Raw genomic sequence first — 15,106 nt, 5'->3', positions numbered from 1 at the left:
TTCATGAGTTTGGGGGCCTGAATTCTACATTAATAATAAGTTCCCAGGTTGTGTTGATATTGCTGGTCTGTGCGCCACATGTCAAGGAACACTGTTGTAAAGAAAATAAAATTAGCTTGCTTAGAACTGACTGCCTTGTGCTTATACTTCTTTTGTCCAGGGCCAGAGAACACTTTCTCCTACACGGGCTTTTGTCTGCAGACCCAATGACCAAGCATAACCCTTCCTCTGATGCCACATCCCCCCCACTACGTATCAAAGCACATGTCATCCATGGGTTTGAACAATCCCACCCTCTGGTGCAGAGCTGTAACTAAAGGCTTAAAGATGGATATAAGGCTCTCCTCCATTACTTCCCCAGCACACTCACCCTATTAGTAGCTTAATTTCCTCCAAAGGGGAGAAGTGGGTAAAACCAGGAGGGAAGGCACTAGAGACAGGGAAGTAGTATTTGTCAGCCTATGTGGTGACTAAGACAGGTCTTTCTTTAGTGGTTTGACCATTTCTGCCCGAGTTTCACTGCCTTGGAAACTACCTGGTGCACAGAACTACCCGAGCTTGAGTCTTACAGTATGTGCACTTACCACTGAGCTTCCCTCGACTCTCCTTTACTCAAAAGGGTCGAGGGAAGAGAGCTCTTCTAGCCCTTGGGTCACCTCCAGAAAGGCCACCTTTACCTCCATTCAGGAAGCAACCCAGATGGACAGAGTTATTTATATTACATCAGACTCTATTATTTATCAGGCATGCTCAAACGCATTGTCTCTTTGAATCTTCATATCAACCCTGAGAGAAAGCTATTGTTAGCTCCATTTTTTTTAGATGAAGAAACTGATATTTATGCTCAGTACACTTGCTCAATGTTACCCAGGAGGTGATTCAGTATCACAGCAGTCATTCCACTCTGGTTGCACCATACACTTATTTTTAAGATTATTCTCATTCAGCTGTGTTCCTCTTTCTACTCTTTCCGAACAGAGAGGTGGCAAAGGTCAAACATGAAGCTAAATGCAGATTGGAGATTAACTCTACTATCTCTGTAAGAAAAACACCCCAAATCCCTATAGCTACATCACAGCAAAGCCACCCAATTAATTCAGTGATGAGATCAGCTACATTGATTGGCTGAAGAGTCAAGTGAACAATACAACTCATTGATTGGACGTTTTATTTTTCAGAGGCTTGTGTAGACATAGCACAGGAAGTCTCTTCCGAAAATGTTATCATGGCACCAACCAATTGGTTTGCTTGTCCAGCTTACTCTGTTTCCCAAGGCAGTCCTTTTAGGGACTCAGTCAGAGGTCTGCTTGCCTTTAGGTCAAGATCTGAGCACCTCTCCTTGGACTGGATGGCTTTTCAAACAAAATGTGCTTGTCTTCCAGGATAGTCTTATTTCAATTACTAAGAACCTATTGACTTCACGTTTACAAATTGCTATGCTCCTTTTTTTTTTTTTATTAGTAAGCCAAGCACTGATAGAGAACCCACAGTATTATCACCATCTTACAGACAGATGGGGCATGAAAGCCCAGAGAGGGTTAGGTCACCCAGCAAGCTAGATTGGGGCCAAAATTGTTTCTCCCAGTTTGAATATTCTCTGAACCGTCTTCTGCCTTCATGGGGATAAATCAATGAAGATGCATTAACCTTGAGAATCAACTCAATTAGGCAAGAGCAGACAGGAATTAGAACAGACATCTTATCAGGACCATACCAAATGGATGCCTAGTGAAATCTCAATCGGAGGAAATGAACTCAAATAAGAAGGAGATGTTAAGAGTACCTCATAGTTACATGGCATCTAGCCCTTACATTGTACCAGACACTATTTTAAGTGTTCACAAAGATTAACTCATTTAATCTCTAGTTCAGCCCTAAGAGTTATCTACCATCCCACTTTACAGATGGCAAACTAAGTCTTCCCAGGGTAATTTACGCTTGGTCAACAGAACTGGGATCTAGACCAAGTAATTCAACTTTGCAGGGTATGTTTAGACACTGTGCTAAATACTTCTCAAAGAAAGAATGTTCTACAATATTTCCTTATTGTAGTGGGGGAAAAAACTCACAAGGAAACCAAACCAAATCAAACATATAAATCTGGCCATTTCCTTCTTTCCTTAAAGCCTATTTCTGTTACCATGTCATATTCAAAGCAAATAAAAATTTGTCTAGAGCAACTCTGACAAATTTTTACCAACCCCTCCCTTAAAGAGGCAACAAAGAGGGTGAATGTCACCACATAATACATAGCAAAACTTTGTGCCATTAGCGACTACTTCTCATGGTCCCCTTAGACCCTTTTTTTTTCATCGTCCCATAATCAACTGATTTTCTCAGCCAGTTTCCTACAAGCATCCAAGCAACAGACCGAAGTCTGAAAGGTGATGAATTCTTCTAATCCTCTCCTGCAGACTGTAGGTAACCTTGGAGGAGACTTTGGAGAAGCAGTAATAAGCTCCAGCTTCTGAGAGGAATCCCGAACCCAACTAACAATGAGATCAAGGTAGAGCGATGACTTTGGCAAGCAACTCACCGTTGAGCTCAGAGAAGGCAACAGCTCACGCCTGCTAATGTTCATGTCTGGGAACTAAGTTTGCTGCTGCAAGTCTTGGCCCTGGGCTAATACGTGACTAGAAATTCAGGTGTAAAAAAGCATGTATGCCAAAATCAGCTGTTTCTTAGCAGTTGAGTTGAAGCAGCTGAGGGAATCTAAAATAATACTTCTCAACATATGTGCTGTGCTGTCTAAAAGTCATAGAACTGTTGAGAGAAGACGAGAAAGCTGGGGCTTGAATCCCATAAAGGGTGAAGGGAGGGGGAGTTAGGAAGAAAAGTGTACAGTCAACACTGTGTGTCCAGTCTTCTATTTTTGACATTGACTTTTCCATTTTGGACACCAGGAGTTCGAACACTTAAAAAGCACACATCCAAATTCTGTCTTACCCAAATCTCTTGTGCATGTATCTTTTACCCACATAAATATCTATGCAATTAAATAACGCCCTGTCCAAACCCATCTATAATTTTGTCTTCAGGTTCAGCTCTTTGGAGATCAATGGCAAGTAGTCCACAATCCACACACTCCTATTTTTAAACATCCACATTTTGATATAGCAAAGTAGAGTACAGGAAGTAGAGATTTTTTAAGTCAAGGTCCAGTTACTTGAAAAGATCACAGTTGTAAAAGGGTGAGCGGTCAGTAAATGATGAATTCAAATATGACATTATCATACAAGGATGTGCACAGGTGCTCCAACATGGATACAGCTAATCTACAGGAAGGCTTCAAGGTGGAGGTGATATATGAATATCTGAATTGAACCTTAACATGTGTTAGGAGTTTACCAGACATTCAGAAGAAAAATACGGTCTTTAGTAATTGGCTATGGCATGTCATTGTATATATTTTGATTTAAAATGCAAAGCTCACATCATTTCAGATTTTAACAATCCATCTGAAATGGTTTTCATCTTTTTGCTTTATTAATGCAAATGCTTTCGCAAAGAGAAAATTTCTGCCCAGGCCTTGCTGAGTGTTAAATAAAATGGAATTTTTCTCTTATGTATGGCACACTTCCTTTTCCTTCTATTATCATCATTTGGATTGATGTAGTAATAAAAGATCCTGAAACCAAGTATTCAAATATATTAGAATTCATGCCCCTTGGGTCTTCCTTATCTGTTTTCTTTGATAAGGCTGTTTTTTGGAATAAAATAAAGTTAAAACTTCCTCATTTTTGAAAAATAAACACATAAGCAGATACTTTTTTTTAAACATTCAAGGCAGTCTGTGTATATAAATGAAGTCCTAATTTTTATAATTATAACTATGAGAAAGCTATCATGGTAAAGTCATGAAAGTTGATATGTTTTGGGTTGAAGGAAACTCACCCTGAGTTCCAAGACTTCAGGTTTATTCTTTAATAGGTTGTGGTTGACACATATCAAGGCATTAAAAATATATATCTATTGAATGGATCTATCAAGTAAATATTAATAAAAACAATGGTGAAATACTGGCGAACAATGGCAATATTATATCATTTCATCATTAGATCAAATCCATAAGACAGTTACTGTCATTAACCCCATTTTACACATGAGAAGACTGAGGCTCCAAGGATTAAGTAAATTGCTAAGGTCACACATCTTAAATGGCAGAGTCTAACTTCCAACATAGGGTGGTCTGACTTCTTTTTTTTAAGATTTATTTATTTAATTTAGAGAGAGAGAGTGGGTGGGGGGAGGGGCAGAGGGAGAGAGAGAATCTGAAGCAGACTCCCCACTGATTGAGGAGCCTGTCACAGGGCCATGATCCCAGGACCTTGAGATCATGACCTGCGCCGAAACCAAGAGTCAGATGCTTAATCGACTGAACCACCCCGGAGACCCAGGACGGTCAGACTTCTAAGCCTTGCCTTACATTGACTGTATGTCCTGCACTGTGCTAGATCCTGGACCCACACAGACTATAAGGTGGGAAATCTCAAGGACCTGGCATCATACGGGGGAGTTCATAAGTGCACAAAGACACTCAGCAAGATCAGGGGAGTTATGAAGACACCTGTAGAAGACAGAGGAGCAGGGAAGAGGGGCTTATCAGTGGACTATTTAGTCTTCTGGCTGGTGCAGGATCTAAAGTAACTTAGACAGGAAGCTCTGCTCTCTCAGAGGAGATCCACACGCTGAAGAGAAAGACAGGTATGAGCTGCAAAGAATTAAATCAGGGTTGTCAACTTAAAGAAGGTGTTTTGCACCCGATAGAGGACAAACTCTAGCAAAGCTGACCCATTTGAACCATCTGAATTGTTATGTATTGCCTGCCATGACCAGAGGGAGGTGAAAACTCATAACTCTGCTGCAAGGAGGTGCTTGCAAACAAAGACGAGCTGCTTTCTGATCATCCAGAGAGGTGCCAGGGAAGTGGCTTGGGGACATACTTTGTCACCATGTTATAAAGCAGGGTTTTGTGTATGTATGTGTTTCCCCCTGATTCAATCTTCACTTGTTTAAGTTTCTTAAAGGGGTCTTATGGTCCTCCACCCATGAACTATGCTGACATTTTTTAAGGAATCAAAACTGGGAATGAAAAGTAACTGCCGCCTAATACTAATTGTTCTAAATTCAAATATTCCCATCATTAACATTCAAAAGAAAAAAAAAGTTTGAAGAACTCTTAACAGTCCAGATATATTGCATGTATAAGCATTTTCATTATTTACAATGTATTCTGTAAGAACCAGGATGGCAAAGGCCAAGTGTTATCCATCTTAGTGTCTCACCCTAAACTGAGCACTACTTAATATTTTTGTATTATGAATGCATTTCTTTGCTGCTGATTTTCTTTAATAGAAGGGTAAGCTCCTGAGAGAAGAGACCTTGTCTGTCTTGGTCACTGCTGTGTATACCTGACACATGGTGATGAATTAATAACATATTAATTAAAACAGTGCTAGAAATTAGTAGGAGCTTAAAACATTTCCTAATGAATGTATAAAGGAAGTTTAAAAGCTCCTCTTCCCCCACAACTGAAGAGGTAGGACAGAATGAGTTCAGATGAAATCTGCTTGTTTTGCAAGAATGTATGTGTATGAGGGAGAGGTGTGCTGGTAGCTATTTAGGTCTGCTATGTAGATGTACATTTTTAAAGTTCCTTAGATTTTAGAATAATCAGCAGCATTCTTTCTTCCAAAAATCATAGAAAAAGAAATAATCTGTAGTTTTAAGGTTCCGTGTTGCTCAAAATTTACTGCCATGAAACAATATCTTGGAAACACTTACATTAGTTCTAAAATGTAGTATTGAGATTTTTATAACTCCAAGATCTAGAAAAGAAGTTATAAAAGTTCCAGATTTGTAGTAAGTTGGCAAGAGAACAATGGTTTGATATTACTTCCCTTAAAAGAAGCCACTAGTTGTCAATCTCAATTATTTAGAATAAAACAAAAAAGTAAAAAATAAGCAAAAAGGCCTTTGCTTCGTTAAAACAGTCTTTATCAAAAAGTCTGAGTGTTCAAGCCCATAGGCCTTCACCCACACAAAAGCTCCTCAGGCCCTCACTCTTGGACACAGTGTTAACCAACAGATTCCAAACTCAGGCACAGTGCAAGGGGCAAATGAGAAGGGCTTGGAGGCTCCTGGAGAGGGTGAGAAACAATACAAGAGCCAGAAAACTAGAGAAAAGAAGTAATATCCATGAAAAGAAACACAAGGCATCCACAAGCTTAGCCCTCCTAGAATCATTTTGGACAAGAGCTTTTTACAGCACACCATTTTTTAAAGGCAATACTCTGCTATGCAGAAATTCATTGTGTTAATTTTGCCCCAAGGGGATAAATATATTGAATTTCCTCTGTTTAGGTCAGCAAGGGACTGATGGTTGTACTGTACATGTGTTTTATTCTCAAAAATGCTTATTTTCTTAGTAGAAATTTCTGTCTTAGTAAGCCTCAGTGAGCCCTGAGGTTTGGTTACCATAATTCAATTCACTTTCAGTTCTTTAAAGGAATCTATTACAAATCCAAACATGCAAAGGGAAAATGGTACAGCCACAGGACTGGCATAAAGGGTAGTGTTTTGCTACAAAATCTGTAGTCAGTACACCATTCTCTCAAGAACATTCTATTCCATTGCATTCTCAACTTTCACCTTAGTGAATCCTAAGGGATGAACTTTCCTCCCTTAGAAATTATGCTTTATTTCCCCCTAAAGATTGATTGATTGATTGATTATTTAAGAGAGAGGGAAAGAGCACAGAGGGAGACAGAGAAGCAGACTCCACGCTGAGCAGAGACCTGACACGGGGCTCAATCACTGGGACTCTGGGATCATGACCAGAGCCTAAAGCAGGCTCTTAACTGACTGAGCCACCCAGGCACCCCAAAACTAATGCTTTTTCTAGCACTCTAGGACTTTAACATTTGCAATAATCCTATGTGTCTTAACTATCTATAAACATTGTTCTAAGATGTGCTTTCCTATATAATGTCCCATTTTCCTTTATTTAGTTAATATATGCTTATTATAGAAAATATGGACCCCAAAGAAAAATATACTAAAAAAATTCCTTGTAATTACATCAGCCTAATGATAAACATGTTGTGGACTTCATACACAGAAACATGCACACACATGTTCATTATATTGTGTATACAGTTCTGTATTTTGGGTTTTCACTTAATGTTTTAGCTTATTTTTCCACATCATTAAAACTTTATTAAAAATATTTTAACATTATGGGTTTTTGGTCATAAAAATATATCACTGCCATTGTTGAGGCATTTTCTTTACTGTTAGATATTTAGGTTGTAAAAAAGGCCAGATATTTTGCAGCTGAGGTGTAGAGAAGTGCAAATGCTGTGGTATCTTTGAAAGTCTGAAGCAAAGTTCTAGACTCCTGTGTGTGTGTGTGTGTGTGTGTGTGTGTGTGTGTGTGTGTGTGTGAAGGTTGGGGGTGGTAGGCTAATCTACTGTGTGCAACTTTGGCACAGGTGCCTTTGCTGTTGCTTCTCTTATGATGGGGTTTCATATGATTTCATTCAGGTGCTGCATACATTACGAAATGATGATAGAACCTCAGTCATCTGCGTGCCATTTGCCATGTGCCACATAAAGACATATGTTCTGAACACGTCTAGCTGTTTTAAAACCTTTTTAACTGCCATATAACATAAACTCATTCTTTATATTACTTAATCCACTTTGAAGTGAGCTATATGAGTATCTGTTTCCTTTCCCTGTCCTGTTTTCTTTCATTCTGCACACTACATTGGAAACAATCATATCAGGCATTTCTATAGTTTATTAACTATATTCTTCAGCAGCAGAAAAATAAGTAAATGCTGAGAAAATTTCTTCTTTAATATTTCAGCACACGGTATTGCTATTAAGAGTTTGGAAGAAAAATGGTACCAAGAATAAATTACTATACTATGAACGAGTAAGATAATATATCTAGGAAGGAAGCAGATTATGGAAAATATTTATTTAAAAGAGGGAAAACTATAAACGTACATTGTAGTGAGGATGTAGCTTGGGCCTCAGCCTGTTACTCTCTGCTGCTAAGGTTCAGACATGTCTGCAAATTTTTATCACACTGATAGCGAAGATATAAAAACATTTACTCATACGGAACCCGGTTTTTCTTGAGGGCAGGGGATGTGGTTAACGGTGAAGCCACTGTTGGAATGTGTGTTGAACTTATCAGTGATCCAGTGGAAGTCTAGTAGGGGTAGGTTGGGGGGTGGGCATGGCACTAAGTATTTTCCCAGGAAGAACCCATCCCAAGAAGGAGAGACTCAGTGGAGATGATTTTGCTCATGTAAAAAAAGTCTTAGGTGTTGGTGTTGCCTATGACATGGTACCTATGACTCAAATTAGTCTCTGTCCAAGTATCCTGGAAAAATGGTCAACTCCTGGGGAAAGAGGGGGCTAGAAGGAAAATCTGAAAGAACCTAAACTGTCTAACTCATTGGGATTCAAGCCACAGCTCTTTAGGACCCCTCTTTAACCACAGAAGAAATCCATTCTCCTTACTCTGTTGCAGGCTAGGGAATAGTCTGGATATTTTCAAAGGAGTCACCAGGAGATAGAGAGCAGACCAGATAGGCCAGCAAGAAAGACAAGGCCATTAAGGCACAAGGGAGCATACGTACAGAGCCTGGTAGGTATTGTAAAGGGCAATAGCAAGCAGGAGGGCTGGTGGTGGGGGGAGTGTTGGAGACTCAGATAAATACTTACGCTGTGAAAGTTGCTGGGAAAATATGGGAGGCATCACCTGGGAACTCCCAGGAGGATTTAGGGAGGGGGGAAATTAATAGACTACTGGAGTTCCTGTGTGAGGAGGTAGGGGATGGAGCCAGGTTAATTGGGTTACAGGTAGTAAAATTTAGTTAATATCACATACCTATGCCATTTTAGTGCAGAACATTTCAATTTTAAATAAGTTTTAGAAGCAGTGAATTTCCAAGCTCTCCTTTGGGGTCAATTAAGACCTGCATATGTACCTTCAAATATTTAGGGGAGTTGTTCCTCAATAGAGGGGCAGCTCCAGGTAATGCATGCTCAAATAGGAAGAGACTAATAAAATGGCCTCTGAAAAGGGCTTCAGTTTTCTGTTTCTAAATGGATAAATCCAGATTTGTACTTTATATCAAGTTTTGCATATGTAGGAACAGGATGGTAATGATAAACTAGTAAATTATGCCCAAACTGTGTACCTCAACATGTTTTTTTTTCTGTTGGAATATGGTACACTCACCATCCCTCCATCTATACCTGCTTACTTCATGTATTTAAAGTTTTATTTATTAAGCTCTATGTGATGGACAGTGTGGATAATAGAGATGCATAAGGTAAAAGTCACTAATCTTATTGCTGCTCCATTTTCACTTTGTTACACAATCTGAGTCAGCAGAACTAGTGTGGCTACATGAACATTTCAAGTCTGACATCAGTAAAAATTCACAATATAATTTTAAACTATTGCATTTAGTGTTTATGTGAGTCTAACTCTCCTATAGAGAGTTCCGCTATAGGAGGAACACAACAAATCCTTAACTGTTTGCCTAGTTTTTCTTTTAAAAGCATGAACCAGAATAAAATATATGAATACAGACTAACCAAAAGCAGGGTGCTTTGTAATAATTCTAGGAATAGATGTGTTTATGATTATTTTCACACAATTCACAGTTTTTCCTTTAGGAAACTACTAGGGATTACAATGGAATTCAAAAGGAAAAGGACTCAACATACAAATGTTCATTTAGTTGTACCAGAAACACATAAGGTGCTGACAGTATGGTTAAGAAATATATACATCAGGTAAGTAAAATGCTGCTTTTTTGTCGGGAAGGGGGGAGATTGAGACATTTTGTTGAATACAGATCCAGAGAAAATATATGGTTAAATCACCTATGCTTTGTAAATAATATACATTTATAGATAACAATTTTATCTATATTATCTGCACATATATATATTCATGCCCAAACATAGGAGGTTATTTTATGCTTACAAGTTTTTGACACACTGTTATTTAATTTATGGGAAAATGAAGAGAATTATGGAAATGATGGGAATTATGAATAATGGAGAAAAACCCCAAAAGTGGTCTTTTTCCTGCCAGATAACAGCTGGTAACTTTGCAATTTTAATGGAAATCCAGGAAAATCAGGTATTGTAGAACTGTCTTCTCTTTCCAATAGAAGTAAGGAGAGAGGGAGTTCATATTCTATTGCTGAAGTCTATGGGTAAAAATTCCTCTACAAGTAAAACTAACCCCAGTACATGTAATTAGTCTAATTCTTGGTCATTACCAGGTCATTTAGATTAGTCTAGGAAAGATAATTGCTAGTGATAGAGCATAAGGAAGAGAAGTTTATGAATCAATAATCTATGGATTAAAGACTTCTACATCTTTTAAATCATTTAAGAAGGGAAATTACCATGATGCCCCTTTAAGGAAATAGCAGAGAATCCAAGTCTACTCCCATTTGGCACAGAAATGAGCCATTCCATAATAATATTATCTTGACTGTGAAAAGAACAGAATCTTTGTTTACATGTATGCTGGAAAATTTTTAAATAAAAATCCTGAGAACGGACAGTGTACTACAGTACACTCTCTGAGGCCAAATTATGACCTCAGTTATGTCAAAGACAGTACAGAGAGCCCCAAAAAGAGATAAGAAAGGGACAGAGAGAAGAGACAGGAAAACAAAGTCACCAGAGAAATGTTTGGCAAAAGCCCAGCATAAGCCTGACATCTTCCCCTGAGGCCTCCTGCCTGTCTGCAGAACCACCACTCATCTACCACCAGCTTCTCTCACCTGAAAGAAATGCCAGCAAACCCCTCCCAATGCTTCATCAATACCAAATGTGTCAAGATAAATAGGCCCATACAAACCCATGTTGCATGGTTTCTCAAAGAAGCTTCTTCGTGTAAGAACAAGATTTCTCATTTGCAAGATTCACTAAATAGGGAACTATATTGTAATTAGGCCTGTAGTGTTCAATGAAAATATCTTCTTTTTTTTTTTTGTTTAATGAAAATATCTTCCTAAACACATTGGCACTTTCCCCTTGAAACCAATAATTCTCTACTTCTTGACATGTGTGTTTAAATAAAAGATAAGCATATATTTACTTATAGTAAATACAGAAAAAATACACCAACCGCTTGGTATAGTAGATGTGTAGAAGAGGGCAAGCATTCAAGCATGCCCTATTGCAATCTGCTGCCACTCACTTGCTTTGTCACCTTAGGACAGTATCTTAACCTTTCTGGGCCTCAGGTTCTAGAATTATAAATTGAGAGGAGCAGGAAATTTATAAAGCTCTTTGTTAGCTTGATGATCTGTGATCTATCCATACCAGTCAACTTCAAAATGACATGCTGGAAATACCATTTTGAGAGTCAATTGGAGGATGTGGTACTGACTGAAGGAAGCACATATGATTTTCATATATTTGTAAAAAAAGAAATACAAGGTCTTACTCTCCCCAAGTCAACTAAACATATTCCAAGACCCTTGACCTCATCTTCACCAAAAACATCTGATGTGATCCTTATTCCTTGATTTAAAGAATTTTGAGTCTCAGAATTGTATGCATTTTAGCACCAGATGGTACAATATAGATCATTTCCCTTGACTCTCAGATTTTAGAGATGGGAAAACAGAGGTCATGGTACAACTCAGTAGCAAGAATAGTACCAGAGCCCAGATCCCACAGTTTGTATTTAGTGATCTTTCCATTGCCAGAATCTACCTTCAGAACTTTGAGTTGGTCACATCGCTCATTGTTAGGCCGAGAGGATTCCAGTGAGGATCACCAGCAAGTTCTTATTTCAATAGCTCACACGTTCAAGGGCTGGGAAGAGGTCAATAAAATAAATGGATACCATATCATCATCTAACCAAGAAATCATACTCTTGATCACATTCAAACCACAATCATGGGGACACCCGATTTCCTTGAAACATCTATAGATAAAGGGAGCAAAATCACAGTAGCTTCAAAGTCAGTCTTCAATATAGTCTGCTTCTTGGTATTCGTGCCCTTGTGTATTTCCTTGCCTCACTGCATCAGAGTTGGTCTCTGTGACCAACAGAATACAGCAGAAGTGATGGGATACCATCCCCTCTACTCCTAAGAAGTTAAGTAGCTCAAGATTTTCTAGGCTCTATTCTTCTCTCAAGGCTTTATTTTTATGTGACCAGATGGGTTCTAGAATCTTTCTAGGAATTTTCGTTCTGTAATAACAATTATATGTTGATCATTTCCTTATGTAAACCTTCAGTGCAAAAACTTAGATGTGCAAAAAATGTCTCATTTCTTCATTTGTTAAAAATCAAATTAATTTGGGGCGCCTGGGTGGCTCAGTTGGTTAACGTCTGTCTTCAGCTTAGGTCATGATCCCAGGGTCCTGGGATCGAGTCCCTCCTCAGACTCCCTGCTCAGCAGGGAGTCTTCTTCTCCCTCTGCCCTTCCCCCATTGCTCATGACCTTTCTCTCGTTCTCTCTCTCTCAAATAAACAAATAAAATCTTTTTTTAAAAAAATCAAGTTAATTTGGTTCCTGATGTCTATGTTACCAGAGAGATGAGAAATCCAACCTTAGTTATTACTGAAGCCTCTTTTTCTCCATCCTTCAGCATCTGGCCATGGTCTCAGTCATTGCCAAAGCAATGGAGAGGGTCTCTGGCCTTTTGTTCCTAGCCTGGCCCTTTACATGCTTATTTTCTGATACCACAGCACGTTTTCTTCAGGCCCAAGCTGGGCCACATACTTGCAGTGGTGGGAGGAAAACCAAGGAGAGAACAAACACTGTACAATACCTCAACAAATCATCCTATGGCAGGCAGTCAGAGAACAAATTAAATGTTGAGAAAAACAGAAAAGAAGTAAGCAACATGGTGCCAGCCTTTGGGTTTCTTAAACACTCAATGGGAACCAGGAAGTGCAGAAACAATAAACCAAGGAACAAAAGTGGGGCATTTTAAGAAGTACCATTTAAATTGCAGGGGCTGAAGGAATCAACAGAAGGAAATGACCAGAGTGGAGTGGGCTTAATAATAATAAACTTATGCATATATAATCCCTCACATTTTTGTATGTATATGTTATGAAGGACTTCTCCCACATTTATAATTTCATTTTAGATACTCTTTAAAGTGAGGTTGGCAGGACAGACTTTAACAGTTTCATTTTACAGATGAGGGAACTGGGACTCCACTAGCTTTGGTGGCTTGTTTGGTGTCACAGAGCTGGTGAGCAGAGAAATAGAAAACTGAGACCAGATCTCTTTCTACCTAGTCCTTTCTCGGGCCCCTCCTCCACTTCCACGGTGAACTGATTCCCTGGAGGGAAGTTCTAAAGCAGGCTGGAATTCTCCATATGGACAAAGAAAAGAGGCATCTAAGAGTGACATGGAGTGTATGCAGCTGGCCATGGGAGAGCATGAAAATACATGAGAAGGAAATGATCAAGTAGGTGGATGGTTCTGGATAGAAAATAGAAAAGCCAGGGTGTAAAACACTGAAAGAATGCCAAGTGGTGACCAAGGGAGCCATTGATCTTAGATAGCAAATTCTCCCCTCCTGCCCCCTGACTAAGAAATTTATCTCCTACATCTCTTCAAACTGAATAAACATAAAGAAAACACCACTATTTTCATGTAGTATATCATCCAATGCAGGCACATACAATCTCTCTTGGGCCCTTTCTAAATCTTAGTCACAGTGAGTGACATCATTCTCTTTTCCTATTCTCTGGGTCCTGTATCTAAGGCTTATATTCTGGTCTGGACCACACAGACAGGGGTGAAGTCTTTCAGAAGGGCATCATATCCACTTGCCATTACGCCACTATAATTCTTAGCAATACTTGACATAGCTACCTACACTGACCCCAGATAAAACAGTGAGAGCTTCCAGGGAGGCGTCACTCGAGCCAGTTTCTTCCATACAGTACAAAGACAGGGATGGAGGTCAGGAGATGGTGTACTGTATCTCTAAGTGGAACAAGACCGCTAAAGGAACAATGTTCTAAAGGAACAATGGGATGGAGAGTCAATTTAGGATAAGATGCCAGATGTGTACAGTGAACTTCTGTGGTGTTTTGATTCTGTGTTAATGTTTTCATAAATATTTTGTGTGGCCTGAAGCTTTGGTGTTGAAAATCTAACACTGATTTCTGTGCTTACAAATAAGAAAGTTATTAGCAAATGGAAAAACAAAAAACAAAAAACTTCTACCGATATGTAATTTCTCCCCATACCCCTCACTCTCAACATTGTTACCTATTTTAATAAGCAACAGTATTTTGGCAAATGAAAATTCTTAAAATCCTCAATCACACCCTTATCCCAAAGCCTGGACTTAGTTTGAAAGCTTTATTGCTCTGACTCAGTAGAGCTGGTTATCCTCTTTAATTGGATTGATGGCGACAATTGTAATTACCTTAGATGAGATTGCCTGTAATGTAATTATGCTTCCTTCATCAGCCTGAGCTGGACTTGCGGAATACATACAGAAGATGCCTCCAATTACTGAGAGGTTAAGGAGAGCATCATATTGCTTCACAAATCATGTTTGTTACTATATAAGATTTTTAAAATTATGTAGGAAGCTGAAGGAATTAGTCCTCTAAAGCAGCTTTTCTGATCCAAAGATGTTCCTGTATGAGCTATAATGTAGAGTGAGATGGTCACATTCCAGAGCTGTATTTTTATTTGAATAAAAAACATATTTTAAGGATGTGACATAGAGTACCAATAGTAAACTGTATTTTCTCACTGTTTTGTTACTACTTACTGTTTATAAACAGTGATTGCATCTTAAAAGACATTTTTTTAAAAAAAAATACAATACATCATAAAGTTTAACCTGATTTTTTTGGTACGATTTGAAAAGTTACAGCTTCTAAAACTACATAATAAATAACAGGAGGTAATTTTAAAATACTAGTCTTTATGATAGATGGAGCTATAATTAATACCTAACGAGCCAGCTACTCTACTACAATAATGCCTCTCTTCTATTCTCCAATTAACACATGGAGAACTTTAAAATTTTTCAATCGGAAGCCCAGCCTCTAAGCAG

General features: G+C 38.6%; 1 protein-coding gene across 1 annotated transcript in view; it reads right to left on the bottom strand.

Annotated features, from left to right (window-relative positions):
- Nucleotides 1–15,106, bottom strand: part of SEMA6D (semaphorin 6D) — a 615,846-nt gene that overhangs the window by 152,651 nt on the left and 448,089 nt on the right. The window lies entirely within an intron of this gene.

The sequence above is a fragment of the Zalophus californianus genome, chromosome 6, assembly GCF_009762305.2.
Source record: "Zalophus californianus isolate mZalCal1 chromosome 6, mZalCal1.pri.v2, whole genome shotgun sequence".
Classification (NCBI taxonomy): domain Eukaryota; kingdom Metazoa; phylum Chordata; class Mammalia; order Carnivora; family Otariidae; genus Zalophus; species Zalophus californianus.
The sequence above is the reverse complement of the archived record's forward strand: the minus strand, read 5'-3'. Positions and strand labels throughout refer to the sequence as shown.